The sequence below is a fragment of the Aythya ferina genome (assembly GCF_964211825.1).
Source record: "Aythya ferina genome assembly, chromosome: 2".
Lineage (NCBI taxonomy): Eukaryota > Metazoa > Chordata > Aves > Anseriformes > Anatidae > Aythya > Aythya ferina.
In genome coordinates, this window is record NC_140297.1 from 128168122 (window position 1) to 128183317 (window position 15196).

Below are 15196 nucleotides of genomic sequence, written 5' to 3' on the forward strand. Positions count from 1 at the left end.
TTTTTTGAGGGCAAAATTGCTTTGCATGGAACTTTTAGCATCATGAAGTCATTAGAAGTCATGAATGTCTCATTGTTCGTAACATTGTAAGATTTGTTGGTTTATTTTCTGATGGATTTTACATCAACTAGTTTGTCTGTTTGTTTGTTTGCTTGTTTTTCACCATCAACTTTTCATCAACTTCAGTTCATGTCATTTTTTGTTTGCTTCTGGCCAGGGTGTAGGTAATGATACTATGTAATGTATAGCATGTATGTATTAAGTACCTTAGATCCACCTCTTTTGTTTCCTCAGATGCTTCCACCCAGTATCAAGTTGAAAACAGTTCTTAAACTCCGTAGTCTAGAAGAAGCAAGCAGTTTTACGTAGCTTAATGAGTTTACTTCTTGTGTCCAAAAAAATAAAAAAATAAAAAACATATACTTCTACTATTTTTTGCCTGCCTTGCAAGAGTTCTTTTCTGAAGTCTTTGAGATAAGTAATGTTCAGAAAATACAAGGTCAAGGTACAGTTTAATTGCCATTTATTTGTCTTTTATGAAGATTTTTGTAGTGTATTGGCCAAACAGAAAAAGTTTACTTTGTGTAGTTCTGTTGCTGTCTAAGCCCTCACAGCATCAACTCTGTTGACATGTATGTATGCAAAACAACATCGATGCTTGATGACACTGCGTGTGTGCAAAAACTGCTTCAGGGCTGTATTTAAAATTGTCCTTGATGCAGGAATAGTAGATGCAACAGGTGAAGATATTAAACTCTAGTGATTTAATATTAACTAGATACAAAACTGCAGAGTTTAAACTATTAGTCTGATAGCTATCTGATGCATGAATAAAAATTAGGCATATTTATTCTTACCCTTAAAAGCCTGATTCAGCAGGGAATTACTTTAAGTACTTCAGTAATCCCATTTACTTCAGTGGGGCTGCACATGAGCTTTAAATTAAACATCTGTAAGATATCTGCGCTCAAATAAAGCAAAGCTCTGAAGAATGTTATAAAGTGCTTTGCAGAAGAGAGGCAGGATGCTTAACTGATGAGCTGCATGAGCTACACACATTGCACTGGGTGTGTTCACACAGGACCATCATGTGGGAGGCAGGAATAAGTACCAAAGTTGCAATGTAGGAATTTCAAAGGCAAGTAGGTCTTTCCTGGTTCCATATGAACAGCCACAACATTTATGTCTATTTTTTTAAAAATGTCTGGAGTTGAAATTAACATTTATAAATATAGTTCTGTATGACTTTAACAGAGATTATGTTGTTTTACTTGTAGGACTGGAACATACCACTTTTTCTTACTGAACTGTAAATTCAAATAAGTTACTGTGAATACTGCCATGGTAATTCTACAGTAGTGTTTCCTCCCCCCCCCCTCCCCCCCCCAAAAAGTGAGAAATTACTGTACTGTTTGAGAAAGAGTGCGTTACAAAACCACTCTCCTAGCTGCATCACTGTCAGTTCCACCTTGTGAGGTGGGAGCTAGCCAGTAAGATAGTATATTTAATTCCTTAGATACTGCACTTACTCAGTGAATACAAAGTTATTATTTTATTTGCAAAAGTGCTGATAAAGCTTCTAAAAACAAAAATACCGTTCCTTTTCTAACTTGAAAACAAGATGAGTATGTTCTGTACTCAGACTTCTATTTTCAGCATTGTTCTAAACAACTGAAGTAGATTTGAAATAAAAATGAGTTGTTTTATATTAAAAAAAAAAGAAAAAAAGAAATGCAACATTTATGTTGTTCGTCTTTGTTTCTGAAGTGACTTTAACAGGGATAGAACTCCATACACAAAAAAAACCAACAGTGTATTGTAAGGATTTTTTAAATGTATGAAGATATTAGGTTGTCTTATAAATGTGGTATGCATGTGTTACGATTATCAGTACTTAGGAATGTATGGAAAAATTGTGAAATATCGCTTCTGTGTCTTGTTGACATTGTGTCTTTTTTTTCTTTTTTTTTTTTTTTATGTCTACAGAATAAAAATAAGAGTACATTGTTGTGTCTTTATCCAGACTTTAAGAAAACCTGCACAAACCTTCATATATATGTGTGTGTATATCCTTGATTTGATAAAAAGTGTAACATCATAATGATTACCCTAAATTACCACCCTGAAAATGAAGTAGGTGGAAAAGATCTGCAAAATCAGTTTTGTCACTAGCTAGGTTTTTTCTAAATGGTAATCTGAATCCTGCAACTGCTGCAGTTCAAGTCTATTGCTTCCTCGGGGAAGATAGAAACAGTTTATTGCTTTGCTCTTTGTGGTAAATGCATGAGTGTTTGAAGACTGCTCATCATGTCTTGCTTTTGCCATTTTCTTTAGACTAGGCAGTCTATATTGTTTTTTGTTGTTGTTGTTTGTTTGTTTTTTCCTCATAGACCTCCGACTGTCATTGTTGCTTTTCTTTGGACTTTCTCCAATTATAGTATGTATTTTTAAACTCTGATAGTAGCATAATTCTGTGTGACTCTCAAATGACCCTCTTCCTTTACACTGATGCTAGGATTAATAATTAGTGTAGCGATTCTTTCCTCCCCCAAGAGATGGTGGTGTGCAGACTTGTTTTCAGTTTGTGATTTTCTGTTGTCCTAATCCTTTCCACAGAATATCATTTAGTCTGTTGCTTCCCATTTTGTATTCGTGAAGTTGTTTCACTCAATACATATTCACTTGCATGCACACTTTCTTTCCGTTGGATTACTTCTCCAGGTTAAGTTCATTTTGAATGCTGATCCCATATTGCAGTCCTTCCCTGGTTTCTAGCAGTTGGCATGTTTGCACATGCAGTAAGTGAGCTCTTCCAAGATCAAAGTACTGAATGTTAAAGGATTTGGTACAGATTTAGCATTTGATACATCCCATAGGCCTAGGACTCAATAATTAGTAACTGCTACTTAGTGATTGCAAACAACTGATACTCTCCTGCCACAGTTGTACCCAAATCGCCTTGAACGATCATCAGGAGCATTGCTGAAGTTAATGCACAACACATAATGCTTTTAGTGAAGGCTGAGACAAAAACACATATAAGGTTTTGGTTTATCTCAGTGTTGCATCTGAAAGCTTTCAGTCCTGCAGATCAGTGGAACAGCTCTGTCCGTCAGCCTCCTCTTCCTCCTAGACTCTCCCTTACTTGCTATACCTCGTTCCGCAAGTTGGCCTTTCTGATTTTGTCTCTACATACTTGCCCTATTCTCTAATATTCTTCCTTTAGTAATTTGACCTAGTTTCTACTTGCGTATACTTCCTTCTAGTGTTTCAGGATCATTGAAGAGCTCTTGACTTAGTCAAGTTTGTCTCATGATACTCATCTTATTTTCCCTTCACATTGTGATAAACTGTGTGTTTATGCCCTTCATATCATTTCTTTATGAAAACAGATTGCCTTTTTTGGAGTTCATAATAAAAATAAAATCCAGAACAGAGCAAATATAAGTTTGTGGTTTTAATGCGACAGTCTTGGCTGACACTGGCTTGATATATTTTCATGCCCCCGAGCCCTCCAGCTTGTGTATGCCAGCACAACTGTTTCTTCAGTGAGCTGTGATGTGGATCAGGGAACCAATCCAGCTTAAAAATAATCCAGCAAAAAGATTTATTTTTATTTTGTTCTTAAAGCTGAATCGTTTTATTATACTGTTTGCAGAGCATCTATACAAACAGTTGCCCTAATGTAATTGAAAGCATACAGAAGAGCTAGCAGTTTTACAGATTACCTCTTGTTTTTACTTCTATTCTCTTTTTCCTAGGAATTACAAATATTTGTTCTGATTGTTCACCCAATTTGCCTGCTAGTGCTGCATTCTCAGTTGGTTTACCCCAAGGGTTAAAAGAAAGAGAGATGCCAAATTTAATGCACTCATTCATCTGGTGGGTAAAAAAGCTTTTCCCCAAACATTTTACTGCAATTGTGCTGCAGCACCTTTCCAGTGAGTCCTCAGTTGTTGAAGTCCCCCATGGTCTGTTCTGTGCTTTGAATAATTAGCAGCAGCACCCAAAGCTTTTGAGTCCTACAGCATTGTGTCCTACAGATTTTCTGGGTGCCTGAGGAGGTCCAAGGCTTGACTGAAGCTTTTCCTGTTGTTTGGAGCATTCATGTTAGCTCTCATGTCAGATAAGAACTGAGATTGTTTCATATTTTCTTAGGGATGTGCAAAGCATCCCTCTACCTGGACATGCATTTTGTTTTGTTTTAAATTGTAGGAATGTAGTATATTCAGGGTCTCAATTCCCCTGATAATTTTACATAAGTTTAATGTAAAATGAGTCAGATCATTTTTATACATGTTGCTCTAGTACTGTGGGAAAAAAGAAGCTGGGCAGCCTTGCTCAGTACTCACCCTGCTGTCATTCTCTTGAATACCTCTATTGAGAGTCTCTTTGGTCTTCACAAAGAGCCAGGTCATTTGCCATGTTTTTAGGCCACCTATTCGTTCCATCTTAAAAATCTCCTTTCATCAATCAACACTTTCATAAGTAGTGATTACAGACCTTCACTGAGGTTTTGGTTTAAAAAAAAAAAAAAAAAAAAAAAAAAAAAAAGACCAAAACTTCATTAGCTAGACAGTCCCTGCTCTGTAGTTTCTGTCCATGCAATGTGACTGCAATGTCCATGCAATGTCCATGCAATGTGACACATGCAATGGTTGAGGGAACCTACACTTCCCTGATCGTGTGTGCAGAGGTAAGTGCATCTCAGGAAAGCATCTGTCCCAAGTTGTGCAGGGATTGCAGTTCTCTGTCTGCTCCCTGGACTTTGTATGCCTTGGTATGCCTTGGTTCTATCTGGTAACACAGTTAGTGAATGATCAGATGAGGCTGTGTGTCTGTCTTCATTCATTCCCAGTTCTATCTTAACGTGAGATGTGTCCTTGAATTTCCTTATTATTATTATTATAAAAATTAAAATGTGTTTTTCTATCTTTGTTAAAAGTAATAGATTAATGTTAAAATAACAATTAGATATGATCTAATATCATATTATCTAATATCTCTAATTTTACATTGTAAAGTTAGCTTTAAAACAATGTTAAAAGGAACATTTATGGCTCTGCTTATGCAGCCTAGTTTATGCCAGGCTGGAGCAGAAGAAATCAGCTGTTACATTTGACCAATGAATGTGTGTTTGTGCTTTTCATGCATTTGATAGCTGATTAATTCTATGTAAAATTGTGTTCCTTTTCTTTTGAGTGAATCCAACTGTGAAATGGATTGAAAATCGTTGCCATTCTGAAAAAAAGTTACAGGTAAAACTTTTTTTTTCTTTCTTTTTTTTTTTTTTTTTTTTTGAGAAAGTATTGGAGAACAAAATGTAAATGCTGCCAGCAAGGCAAAAGCTGTTTGATTGATCTATATAATAAGGATATTTTATGCACTATGTAGTCCCTTTTGAGATATGTTTCTGTTAACAAAGTTCTCTATAAAGGAATCTTTCTTGAACATTCCTAGGGCTCCGCATGGCTGAGCAGCCACATTGCAAGGACTTTTAATAGAAAACCACTCCCTCAATCTGCTCAAATTTTGGTGAGGATAATATAGCTTAATCTAGCTGATTTTTGATAAAACAGTGAAAGAGTAACAGATGTGGGTTATGCATGAGTTTATAAATGTACTTTACTTATATGTTTCTTTTGCTTATCCATCTTTTTTTTTGCTTATTAATGTTCATCCAGGGGAAAAAAAAATGTTTTCATCAAAGCTAACATGCAAGTTAAACATTTAAACATGATTTGAAGTTTAATTTTACGTGCAAAAAATATTGCAGTGGCTACTGTATCGTAATTAGCCTAATCAGCCTCTTCTTTAGGTGAAGTCACATGAATTCATATTTGCAGCTCTGCTTATGAATAGGTTACATTTATCTGTTTCTTGCAAGCATTAGTTGGACATTGGACAAATTGCTGTTTGCATTACTATTTCTCTAAAGATGCACTGCATGATTGAGAGGGTTTTGAAACTTAATTTTGTATGATGTTAACTTTTATTTTTTTTTCTTTTGGTCTATAACATGTTTTCTAATGTTCTGTATCAAAGCATCAACCTTTAATAAATACAGTAGTCACAGGAAAGAAAATCCTTTTATGTTAAAGTTTAAGATCTTGCTGCAGAAGATTTCCTTTATGAAACAGAAACCATTATTTGAAATTTTGTAACCCAACAATGATGGTATTCAGTACTTAATGGAGAAATTTAATCTTAAGTTTCATACAGAATAGAAAAATGTCCTTTCTCTGATGATGTTTGCTCTGATCATAGAATGCATATTTTCCCATTAATACAGTATGCTTGAGAGGCAATTATATGATGTTCTATTATGTTTTGAAGTAGTCTGAACACATAATAAATATGTATTTGATTTACAGAATAATGAGCTATATTAAGTTAGGCATGTGTTTATAATTAAATCTTTCACTTGTAGGTGTGTGTATGACCAGCTTTATTATGGAGTCCATGGTAGAGATCGCCTTAATTCATGTTGTAGTTTATTCTCAAATTTGTCTGTGTCCATTTAGCTGGGTGAAATTTAGATAAAACAAACAATCAACTGAGAGGCCTGTCTATCAGTTATTTCAGTTGACTTGAGAACTAAAATTAATTTTGAAATTCACTTGCTTCCCATGACATCATTGCAAATTTATTTATTTATTAATTTACCCTTGTTTAACCATGTTGTTTTGCTTATATGAGGGTCTCCCATGAAAACCAAAAATGTAACAGAGCTGGAGGGCAGGGGTTCTGAAATAAGGCATGCCATAGCTAGAAGCAGAGGGGCAGTGATTTTTTTTTTTTTTTTTTTTCATATATAGAGGAATGTAGTTTTGTTTTTGTGTAAGATTGAGACTGTAGTTTTTTGACTAACTTATGAAACTTTTAATGAGAGCTGATTTTTTTAACAGCTGGTTGGTTAGCATATTTGGAGAATTGAGGCCAGTGAAATATTTTGAAAATTTTAGCTATTTTTGAAGATACTTGGCATCAGGTACTTCCTACAGAAAATTTCAGTCTCCAGAAAGTGAATGAATTAAGCACTATGTAAATTTGTGATTTTTCCAGTTTCAATGCTGAAAATGTGTTTGCATAGACCTAAGAGGAGAAAAATATTGTTATCCTTCCTGGCATGTTTCTGGATTTTATTTTATTTTTGTTTGGTTTGTTTAAATATATTAAGATTGACAAAATGATAACATTTCAAGTGTGAAAAGTGTGTGTATCATTTTAATTTGGAGTTCTTTTTTTTTTTATTATTCTTTTTTTTTTATTTTTTTACCTATTACAAAATGTAGTATAGATTTTACGCTAGGCTAGGTTTAATCAATCATGGGAAGTGTCTTACTCTTTCTACTGGTTACAAACTGGCTTTGTGTATGTAAAACCTGCTTGTCTCGGGTAGGAAGAGGTGATCCTACATGCACGACTGCTTCCAGGAATGCATTTTTTTTCACTGTTTTTGTGGTTTTGGGGAGAGATAATCCACATTTTGAGGCACTGAGAACAGCTTCAGTTATTGTGTTGTGCCTCCGCAGCAGACCTTGGTAAAATAGTTAAGTGGGTCTTGGTGACAATTGACTAGCTTTACATCATATGACAGTAATTTGTAGTTCCCACCAAGTTCTAATTTGTGGCAACACATAGCTTCTGCCTTTACACTAATCTGAATTATTTTATATAATACCACTTTTCTTTATCTTATAACAACTTCCTTTCCCTTTCCCTTTCCCTTTCCCTTTCCCTTTCCCTTTCCCTTTCCCTTTCCCTTTCCCTTTCCCTTTCCCTTTCCCTTTCCCTTTCCCTTTCCCTTTCCCTTTCCCTTTCCCTTTCCCTTTCCCTTTCCCTTTCCCTTTCCCTTTCCCTTTCCCTTTCCCTTTCCCTTTCCCTTTCCCTTTCCCTTTCCCTTTCCCTTTCCCTTTCCCTTTCCCTTTCCCTTTCCCTTTCCCTTTCCCTTTCCCTTTCCCTTTCCCTTTCCCTTTCCCTTTCCCTTTCCCTTTTCTTTTCAATTTAACCTAAGTGTCCAACCTACTTAGAGCACAAAATATTTAACACTATTATTGAAATATGCATATGTGTGTGTATAATAAAGTTATTAAAATATAAGTCTTCAATATGCAAGTAAGTTTGCTACCAGTAAATTTTGTTTTATTTCATCCTGTCATGCTTGGAGTGAGTGTTGAAAGATGAACGGGTGAGCATTTCTCAGCCAGAGGGGAGAAGAATGTCATAGGGCCCCCAGAATAGCATCAGCAATAAATATGGTCATGCTGTTCTTCCCCTGAGATAGACCCAGATCACATTTGTAGCACCCAACAGGTCTGCTGGTTACCAGACATTCAGGGTCTTTGATGAAACATTTACAAATACAGCTGCAGTTAGGAGGGATCTTCTGCAGTGAAGAAGTTGACATCAAGAAAACAGGAGCAAACAGGATCTCAAGCCAGAGAGTTCAAACAAAACACAATTTAGGGGGAATGCAAATTTAATCACAGTATAAAACACTGCTCCAAGATGTGAGCCTGTTCTTGTTGGACTCCCTTTTCACGTTAACTTGATTATGTTTTTGAGTGACTTGGAACCAGTGAAGCATGAAGCTTTTGTAAGGGAGGAAAGGTGGACTGAAAAATAGCTCTTTGTTTAACTGTCTTAGGTTGTACACAATGTCAAAATTGGAATTAATATGTACTCTAACTTGAGGTCAGAGGCTAAGATTAAAGACACCCCTCATCATCTCCCCCTCCCCCCCATTTGTTCCAGTTATTTCTCATTTTGTGCATTATATTACAATAAATTGTGATAGCTTTCAAGGTCTATGATGGTGGCCTATCTCACTCATTAGAGGTTAAATTTTAATTATTCAAGTCTAAGAGAAGGATGTGTTCATTTCTTCATCTTCAAAATATAGATTATCCCCCCTGGGCCAAAAGGATGTTCTTTCTTTTCCCTAAGCTCTGTCCATATTGACTATGGACTGACTATGAGCACACCTATTAATATAGACTATGACTATGAACATATCTATTAATACAGCTTTTATTTTTTTTAATATGTATTTTATTATGAGGACTTTGAAATGACAGGAATTAAATTGAGGCATGGTGCATTCCCACCTCCCCAGACTTATGCATCTCTGTAAAATTGGAAAAGCTAGTTTCAGCTTCTCAGTTTGGACTTTGCCTGGCCACCCTGTATACTAGCTCGGGTGTTAGTGGAAAGGGTTTGTTATTTCAGACACATACCATCACCTGCTGCACTCACTTCTCTACACTTGCACAGGGCACGGAGACAACTTCATGCTTTTATTTGTATCAGTTACACACAGGATTTAAATTCATCCCTTTCTCTATATAGCTTTTTTTTTGTTTGTGTGTGTGTGTGTGTGTCAGATAACTCGGTAAATGCAAGTGCATTTTTATACATGTTCCATCAGCTGGCAATAATACACTACATCTATTTTCCTTATGAAAATCTCATTGAGATAAATATGATGAAGGAAGTGTGTTTTCAGAGCAGTAGTTCTGGTATTTGTTCTCTATTTGTGAGTGACGTTATGCAGTTAAGAAAAAATCATGCCAGCATGTTTCAGCTAGTGCCAAAAGAACATAGACAGCTATTCAGTGCCCAGATCTATTGCTGCCCAAGACTGTATCTTGTCCTATTTATACTTTCACAAATGAGGGTCTTGCTTACAAGAGGAGGTAGGTGAATATTGTGTGTGCTGTTTGGTAATGAATTTGTCTAGCCATATTTTATATTCTGCTGCTCTTTTATTTCAAGCATTGAAAAATTGACATTTTAAGTGGCATAGATAGTTTATAACAACCAAATGAAAAAATCCCAATTTCTTAAATGATTATTACTCACATTGGAGTTAACTTCACTGGAAATACCCGGGTGCCACAAAATACCTTTGTCCATAAAGCATTAGAGTTGACCTTTTCTTGCTATTCAGTACACCCAAAACACACTTGATTACTAAACTGAGAGATGTTTTAGAAATAAGACTCACCTACAGACTAAATATATATATATATATATATATTAGACTCTATAAATTAGAGTGGAATATAGTCCTTTTTGGATCAGGACTCAGGGGTTTATTAAATAGTCTCACCTAACAATTCAATTCTTTTGTGCATTTTCATCAACACTCGGCAAGGGGCTGAAAACCTCAAGGAACTATTATCAATCAAATACGGAGTAGCAATTTTGTTACTATGAAGAAAAATCAGGAGAAGAAATCTAAATCTGTCCAAAGGCCTAACAAAATGGGATTCTGCTGTCTGGCAGAGGAGAATGGAGGTTGTGTAACAGGAACTCTGAGTCTCCCTTTGTCAAGCATAGAAATGAGAGCTGGTGCTACTGTAAGTCATGCGTGCACAGGGCCCTCCACTGGGAAATATCAGGAATAAAAATTCCAGTTGGCTGGATATAGAGAAGTCGAACATGATGAAAATTTCTTCAGCTTTTCAAAATACAGTAAATATAGTAAGTTTATAATATCATAATTGACCGTTGTAGTTTTCTTTTTGTCTGTCATACTATAATTGTGCAAAGATGCTAAAACACATGCATAGTTTATGTGCTTTAGTTTAAAAAAATAAAAATGTTGCTCTGAAAGGGAAAACACTCTATCCATGCTTATGGCCTCTGCCCCTACATGAGAAATCCTGAGCAGGACTGCTCTGCCTGCCCCGATGCTGAGACATAGAATCCCTGGGTGTCATGGGGCAGCTCTGGTGTAGCACAGGACAGCCCCTGTTATTGTTCCTGTTCTGGTGTTCCTCTCCAGAACAGAGGGTGACCTAAGCTCTTAAAAACACTTTTTCTTATTCCCATCTAACATGAGTGTCTGACTGTCTCCTGAAGTGAGATGCCAACAGAAATATTTTCCCCTTAGCATTTTTTTTTTTTTTTTTTTTTTAAGTCCAGGCTGGTCTGAAGGTAATGAACAAACATCAAGAATTGAGGTTGAAGAAATAAGAATTTCCTTATTTAAAAACTGTATTTTTTAATGTTTTCTTAACAATTAATGTCGTTTTAAGTAATGGCACTTCTGCAGTGTCAGCTATCTTTTTATTTGACAATGGAAATGTATATGATAACTCTTTAAAGTATTTTAAAACTATTTTTGTGAGCCAAAACTCACAAAAAAAACTATTTTTTTAAAACTATTTTTTGTGAGCCAAACTATTTTTTCAGCCAACTGGCTGAAAAAGATCAAATGTTTGATTTAAGCTCTTTCTATAAGTTCAATTAGGAGCTTTGTTACCATAGTTTCAATAAAAAATGTGACAAATTTTTTTTAGAAATTTTTGAAAATGCTAAAACTTTGGGCTTATTTCAGACCCTTCAGATTTCCTTAAGGTTCTCTTTGGTTGGTTGTCATCCCAGCTAGGGGATCTTCCAGTTTTGCAGCATGGTTGTAGTAGAATTTGAACAGGCCTAAGACCTGTTATATGACCCACTGAAGTCATTACGGATCACCCCACTAACTTTAGTGGACCTTGTTTCAGCAACTAAATAATCTATTTTACTAGCTCAGAGTTGAATGTTCTGTTCTTGGCCACAGGTATTAGGTGTAAGATACTATTTTGTATTTATACTATACTATATACTATTTATATTATTATTCACTATTTGTGCTGTTAGTATGTAAAATTTTTTAATGGGCAGCCAAAACCCAGTGTGCTAGACAGTGCTGTGCCATTATGTAACATGATGTCAGTCTTTGCTCAACAAACTGTCATCACTGTTACATTAAAAACAGAATATAAATCCACACCTGGATGCTCCTCACAGAGATTCGGAGCACAGGAGAACATTTTAATAGAATTTTTACTCAGGCGAGTAGTGACATTTAAGTTGATGTGAGAAAAGTTGAGCATATGGAATTATTTGCAGAACTGTTCCTCGGTTCCTGGGGAACTATTAAGTTCCTTAGCCAGCATATTACATGTATGCACAGAGACAAGAAGCACAAAGTATGTTTATAGCTTTTGATCTTTTGAATTTGGCTAAGAGATTTTATAATTTGAAGATATAGTTTGTATTGGATAAAGCTGTAATGATAATACCAACATTTTAAGCTTTATTCTTAAGAAGTTATGTTTTTAAGAAGTTTTGTACTCCAAGGAAATATATTAAATGTATTTCTGTCCTTGTTTAAAAAGCCTGATGTTTCAGGAAAACTGATTACAATCATTAAAACTGTGGAAGTTCTTAAAGTGTTAGAACAATGACAATTTTTATTGTATCTCAAGAATTAGAAATGTCTGCAGTCACTACTAATTATTTTGTAATAGGCTTTCTGTATAACTACTAACAATAATTTTATAAAGAAAAAAAAAAAACACGTTATTAAGCAGTATTTCTGAAGTGTCAATATTTGAAACTTCTGCATGGAACATTCATTTAGGGAAAAATTCAGCAGAATGTTATGGTGAACACCCTGAAGAAAACCTAGTATGATATGGCAAGTAACTTTGAAAGTGAGTAAATAAGTTCTATAGATAGCTGGATTTTGTTGGATGTAAATTGGTAACTCAGTAATTATATTTCTTAAGAATATGCATGAACTATCTAGGATTACTTAGGTTGGCACCCTTCCATGGTTTTATACACAGTTACATTAGGGCACAGATATCTGAACTGTGGCTGTCGGGATGTAACTTTGCTCTGTGCTCTCACTGTTTCTAAATAGCTGCATATCTAATTTATCAGTCATATTAAAAGTCATATAAAAGTCATTCATCAGTCATATAAAAATATTAAAGACATTTCTTGTGTCAATATTAAATCTCACCTGCGTATTTGAATTTAATGCTCTGCTCTTTTTAACTTATGTCATTGCCAGTAATGCAGAGTCTGCAACTGGGATTTAGCCCAATAAATATTGATGACAGAAGGTTCAGAATAGAATCCATCTTATTTTCCCAACCAGTATTAACTCCTGCAACACTTTTAGTTAGACCAGTTCTGTGGCTGGGTCTGAACCAATGATTCTGCTAGCGATGCACATGCAGATTCCAGCTAATTTTCACCTATAATGGCTATGTCTGCATAGAAAAGAAGGACAAATACGTAAATATGTATTTCTGTAAACAAATCAAACTTGGCTTTGAATCTGTACAAAGAACTGATCATTTTGTTTACTTGCATCAATCATTTCACATATGGCCTAGTTGTTTCCTGACAATATCATGGGGTGCTAAAATAAGGAAGAAAACCAGAATACTGATTTCCAGATCTTTGACCTAATTTATACAGCTGCAACTTCAATTGATTTTTGGTACTGCTTATCTATTGGTAGTATCTGTGTATATTACTTTTTTTTTTTTTTTTTTTTTTTTCCCATGATGTAAAAATAGAGGCACGAAAAACCTTATAGAAGTGTGTGTATAAATAAAAACCTTCTATAAAAACCTTATAGAAGTGTGTGTAGAAATAAACATTTCTATATATATATTTTTTGTATGTATACAGATATAAAATAAAGAAATGCAAAATGCTAAAAAGAAGGCCCATGAGAGGCCATGTAGAGAAACAGGGCAAGAATATCAGTATGGAAAGAAAAGTGATTTAACACACAATGCCAACAGACTGCTTTCAATGACAAAGTGCTAAAATGCCAACGAGATGTGCAGTTTTATGTTTTTGTGCTTTGTGCTGCTTTTGTAATCATTGCATTCACACATTAAAAAGGACCCTAACAGAAACTAACTTTACTTTTGATTCTGTATAGTTTTGGGGAAGTCTATATAAATGTATTTGGATTAAGGTTTTTCAAGATGCTTTGAGCCTTTTCATTATCTGGCACTTCTGCTCACTTTTATTCATGCATTAGAAGTTTTAGGGGTTTAGGAGAAAACATACGTGGATAGGCATGTGTTTATTCAGAATGAAAAGGCATCAACCACATTTCTTCCTAAGCATCTCAAAAGGGAGAATTTGCTTTGCTTCCTATTTTTAGAAAAGGGAGGCCTCTTGTGGTCAGTTCTGAAAACAGCTTCTTGCAAGTTATGGGGAGGAGGGAGCCCACCGCAAGCACTCCTGACCGCAAGGTATGTACGTATGCCTGCTCTTTCAGCGACCTCTGACATAACCACCAGGTCTGACTCCACCTTTAATAGCATTTCTGTATCTATTGGCATATCCGAAGGGGTTCTTAACCTTAAGTGTTGTTTATGCAAGCCATGAATATAAACATGGATACACTGGTGGTATTTCATAGCTATAGCTATGACTGGATTTAAGGGAAAAGAAGTATCTGATTATGATTGCACATGCTAAATTGAATGCGTAATTAGTTTTGGATTCTTGTCTTTTTCAAATATGCCAAAGAAACTTTTTTATTTTTTATTTTATTTTTTCCTTCCCCAATGGATTCTCCTACAAAAACTGGCATAGAAATCTTCAAATTTTAAGACGCAGATGTTGTTTAATCAAAAATATAATAGATATTCTGTGGGAACATTACCAGCTTCCTGTGTTGGTGTTAGTTATGAAATACGTAAGGTGTATAATTTTGAAATGTTTGGATGTGAGAACACAATGCAAAACATTTTATTAAAATCTAAATAAAATGAAATCTTTGCTGTTATTTGTCATTTCGTGGTTCCTTACAAATTAATTTTAATTTGTTTTAAATGTTATTTATTTGGGAAGGTAAAGTATTGAACTACTTTTAATGTATATTTAATTAAAGAGGTTTAGCACTTTCTGATCTAAGCTTTAATGGCCCCATAAGGGGAAATCTTGCTGCATACATGGATATGTCAGTTATTATAGTTATTATATTACTTCTGAGCTCCTTTCCCAAGATAGTAGGCTTACATTTGCCCCCAATGTTAACTAATAAAATATATATTTTAGAATGTTGTAATAAAGAATTCATACTTGATTGCAGAGCACTTGCATGTGGTTGATGTGATAACCTTAATAAAATAGCCATAGGCGTCACTTTCTGCAAATTTAGGCCTCTAAATCTTCCTATGATCATCCCTTTTGATGTATAAGATTTGTCTATTAAATTGTCTCCTTTAGTGATTTAAATTAATTTCCTTGATTAACGTTAGCTAAAATTTCCCATAAAATCAAATGTACTCCTTGTCATAACGTAGCTCTCAACGTACTGCTCAGTTTGGGTTGCTACCTGCAGGATTCATCAGGTACACAGAAACTGATCGTGTGCGTG